This window comes from Penaeus chinensis, chromosome 26 (genome assembly GCF_019202785.1).
Source record: "Penaeus chinensis breed Huanghai No. 1 chromosome 26, ASM1920278v2, whole genome shotgun sequence".
NCBI lineage: Eukaryota > Metazoa > Arthropoda > Malacostraca > Decapoda > Penaeidae > Penaeus > Penaeus chinensis.
The window spans coordinates 13,142,196-13,147,195 of NC_061844.1; the positions used below are offsets into that span (position 1 = coordinate 13,142,196).

Consider the following 5,000-nt stretch of genomic DNA (forward strand, 5'->3'; position numbering starts at 1 on the left):
CAACAATAATGGTGACGATGATGATGAAAATGATGATGATGATGATGATGACGATAATGAAGATGATGATGATGATAATGAAGATGATGATGATGATAATGATAATGATAATGATAATGATGATGATGATGATGATAATGAAGATGATGATGATGATGATGATAATGAAGATGATGATGATGATAATGATAATGATAATGATAATGATGATGATGATGATAATGAAGATGATGATGATGATAATGATAATGATAATGATAATGATGATGATGATGATAATGAAGATGATGATGATGATGATGATGATGATGGTGATGAAGATGATGAAGATGATGATGATAATGAAGATGATGATGATGATGATGATAATGAAGATGATGATGATGATGATGATAATGAAAATGATGAAGATGATGATGATAATGAAGATGATGATGATGATAATGATAATGATAATGATGATGATGATGATGATGATGATGATGGTGATGAAGATGATGAAGATGATGATGATAATGAAGATGATGATGATGATGATGATAATGAAGATGATGATGATGATGATGATAATGAAAATGATGAAGATGATGATGATAATGAAGATGATGATGATGATGATAATGAAGATGATGATGATGATAATGATAATGATAATGATGATGATGATGATGATGATAATGATGAGGATGAATGAAGATGATGATGGATGATAATGATACATGAATAATGATAATGATGATGATGATGATTAATGAAATATGATGATGATGATGGATGATAATGAAGATGATGATGATGATGATGATAATGAAGATGTATGATGATGATAATGATAATGATAATATAATGATGATGATGATGAATGATAATGAAAGAGATGATGATGATAAAGATATGTTAATGATAATGATGAAAATGAATGATGATTAATGAAGATGATGATGATGAAGATAATGAAGATGAATGATATGATAATGATAATGATAATGAATCCTGTGATGAAGAAGATGATGATGATGATGATACTGACGATTGATGATGATGATAAAGCAATAATGGATAATGATAATGATGATTAGAAGAAGATAAGAAAATGAAGATGATGATGATGATTACATACGATGATGATGTATGAAGATGATAATGACGAAGCTGATGATGATAAAAAAAATGATAATGAATCATGATGATGAATATGAATGGTTACTGAAAGATGATGATGATGCTAATGATAATGATAATTATCATAGATGATGGAGATGATGATAATGAAGATGATTAAGATGATAAAAGATAATGATATTATAAAGGATAAGAGCTTGATGCTTGATACTGAAGATGAGATGATAATGAAAATGAAGATGATGAAGATGATGACATCTCTATGCCGAACAATGATGATCGTTGACGAAGATGGTGACTGCAAATAAGCCGCAGAAGAAGAACATGCATTATGAAGATGATGAGATGATGATGACGCTGGTGAATATGCATACAAGATGGCTGACCTGCCGCAGCTTGCTGTATCCTGCCGCAGCATCAGCAGCAGCATCAGCCATCATCTCTGCATCAGCAGCATCCGCACCATAATGCATCAATCCTAAGCATTAGCCAGCCGCATCATGCCGCATCATCATCACACATCCTTCTTCATCACTCCATCCATCATCATCCGGCATTATCATCATACTCACCTCATCATCATCCTCATCATCATATAGCATCCTCAGCCATCAGAATCATGCTCATCATCATCATCATCATCATCATCATCAGTCACTCATCACTCTCCATTATTCCGATCATCCCTATCAACATTCACTATACGCTCATCCTCCCCCCCCTCAAGACCTTTATTGACTATCATCCACACCAGCACTCAACCTCATACCTCTCCCCTTTCGCTAGCCGCGTCCCGCGTGCTAATCCTTCCCCGTCCCACCTCGCCCTTTTCCCTTCTACGCCTCCTGCCTCCTTCTTCGCCCCATCCCTCCCATCTCCCCCTCGTCCCGGCTCCCGCCCCGCCTCCCACTCCGACGGGACTCCACCGCTTATATATTAGTTGTTCCTTTTTTTACCCGCACCCCATCATCTTCACCACCATACATCATCACCACTACCACGCGCCCATGCCACATCACTCCCACCTAGCGTCATCCTGCACCAACTCCCCCCCCCTCCCCCCCCCCACAGCCCCCTACTCAAAACCCCCCCACGCCTCCACCCCGACCACCTGCCCGGACCCCCCCTGTCTATCCTGGGGTCCGTATTAATCTCTGCCACCTTAACACCCCCACGTACGTAATCCCACTTTCCCGTTATATGCGTGGCGGCGCTCGCCCGCAGGTCCCACGTGACTGAGACCCCACGCGCTGTTTTCCTCGTGATGACCGACTTGTGGATAGTTAGGAGTCATTCCTGTAGAGTCGACTATGACCCCCAATCACCGCCACCAGTGGTTTGGATAGAGGAGTGGGTGAAACGAGTGTGCCCGAAGGCGGGTGGGAGGTGGGTAGAGCCGGTACCAGGCAGGTAAAGTATTAGTAACTAATTCAAGATGTGTACTAACTCACTCACAAACGTTATTAGATTAGATCGAAGTAAGGATTTGGACGTCTGTCCGATCTGTAGAGTCAGGTAGTGATATCTGGACACGCATCGAACGCACTTAAGCTCTCACGAAGGCACAAACGCTCGCAAGATTGGCAGACCGAGAAGAATAGATGAGCCTAACGATTGAAAGATCCGATAAACAGATCAGAATGACAGATCTATCGCTGACTAGCTAGCTCGCCATCAAACATCGCAGGGACGAATAGAAGGGATGGACTGTGGAGGCAGCCATTCTTTGACGCCTCTCAGAGGATGTGAAATTTTACAAATGATTTTTCTTGTATTTAAATGGCTTCATAGATCAATCGACAACTAACCATTGCGGATAGTTGCACAGGAATACCAATCAACCACCATGCGGTGAAGAGATTGGCTATTGTTTTTAATTTATGGTTTGTTCGAAATGATAAAATGATAGTGCATCAAAGACTTAATTGTGGGGTAAGAGTTTCACTTAATATGCAGTCGCTATAATACTTTATTGACATAGTTCGTAATGGAGTATTTATAAACAACTTGCTTTAAAGAAATATACCTATAGCTGATATCCTCCAATTAAGACTACAACAACAACAATAAAACAAAATAAAACGAATTGAAATCGACTAAAGCCCATAGTCCTTACAACAGCACTTTAAACGTTCCAAAAAATAACACGAACTCACCTTATACCCTCTGAGGCGTTCCACGGTGCAGGTGAGAACGGCATTGCTCCCTGCCGTCTCCGTCACGTTCTCGATGTGATCCACGAAGTTCGGACCCGGAAGCCCAGCGTAACTGCCTCCTGGAGGGGGAAGGACACAGGGCTAAGTTATTAGGAGGTTATGTGTCGGCGGCGTGAGGTTCGTTCGGTGTGTGTGTGTGTGTGTGTGTGTGTGTGTGTGTGTGTGTGTGTGTAAAGAAGTTATTTCGTGTGTGTGTAAAGAAGTTATTTCGTGTGTGTGTAAAGAAGTTATTTCGTGTGTGTGTAAAGAAGTTATTTCGTGTATGTGTGACGGTGTTTATTCGTGTGGCCTATGTTTGTGTATTGAAAGGGTTTAGTTTAGTGAGTATAACTCCCTTATACTCGCTAAACTAAAGTCTTTAAACACACACAATTATTTCTTCTGTTTAAAGGGTTTGATTCGATGCATATATGGAGGTTTATTTTTGTGAATAAAGAGTTTAGTTGGGTGTTTATTGTTGTTTTTTCATGTGTTTAAAGAGCTTGGTTTGATGAGTATAAGGGGTTTATTCCATGTGTTTAAAGGGTTAACTTAGATGTGTCATGTGGTATATTTGCAAGTGCATGCAGAGGGATTCATCTAAATCGGCAAATCGAAAAAAATGCATTGGTTTAATTTGTTTGAAAAACAAAAGCAAACAAACAAACAAAACAGACAAGAGATAACGACTGTTGATATATAAATATGTGAGTAGAAGACATTTACGAAGACAGAGATAGGTAGACAGTGAAGAAGGGGTAGACGATGAATGTATGGAGTGGGAGTAATAGAAAGGAGTAAAAAAGGGCAGATGGGAGACAGAAAGAGAGGAGAAACAAGACAAATTACGTCTGTCTTCTCTTTTATTGTCTTCATTCCCCCTCTACTCTCTTCCCTTCTCCCTTTTCCTCTTTTCTTCTGTCCTTCCCCCCTTCCTCCCTTCATCTCGTCCCCTCTCTTCCTCACTCCTTCCTTCTCCAGCTCCCACTCTTCCTCCCTTCCATTCTCCCTTCGGCTTTCCCTTCCCTACCTTTCCATCTCCGTCCCGTCCCTCCATCCTCCCTCCCTCCACCTGTCTTTCTATAACCTTGTTCTTTCCTCCCCCCCTCCTTCCTTCCCTCCTTCCTTCCCTCCTCCCTTCCCTTTTCCTTCCTCCCTCCTTCCCTCCCTCCCTTCCTTCCTTCCTTCCTCCCTCCTCCCGCCCTCATCTCTCTTCCTCCTTCCCTTCCTTCCTTTTTCCTTCTCCCCTCCTATTCCTCCCTCTCGCCATTCCTCCTTCCATTTCTCCCTCCCTCTCTCCCTTCCTCCCTCCATTTCTCCCTCCCTCTCTCCCTCCCTTCCTTTTTCCCTTCCTTCCTCCCTCCTTCCCTTCCTTCCTTCCTTTTTTCCTTCCTCCTCCCTCCCTCCCTCCCTCCCTCCCTCCCTCTCTTCTACCCTCCCATCCGATGTCCCTCGTTAGGAAAACACAAGACATCACGTCGTTAAAGGCAGGACCATGTCTTGTTGTGTTCTTCGAAAAATAAACCCCACGAACTCCGTAATGAGACCCAGGTAAAAAAAAAAAAAGAAATAAAAAAGGATAATAAATATAACAAAAACTAAATAGATTAATAAAAAAGAGAAAAAAATAACGTAGAAAGAAATAAAGAATTACAATAGGGAACTAAAAAAAAAAGGGGCCCC

At 41.3% G+C, this 5,000-nt stretch overlaps 1 long non-coding RNA gene across 1 annotated transcript in view; it reads right to left on the reverse strand.

Moving 5' to 3' along the window:
* Positions 1-3,298: 3,298 nt before the first annotated feature.
* Positions 3,299-5,000, reverse strand: part of LOC125039208 — an 83,871-nt gene continuing 82,169 nt past the window's right edge. Inside the window, exon 3 of the long non-coding RNA XR_007116107.1 lies at positions 3,299-3,397. This is a non-coding gene — a long non-coding RNA (uncharacterized LOC125039208). The remainder of the gene's footprint in view (positions 3,398-5,000) is intronic.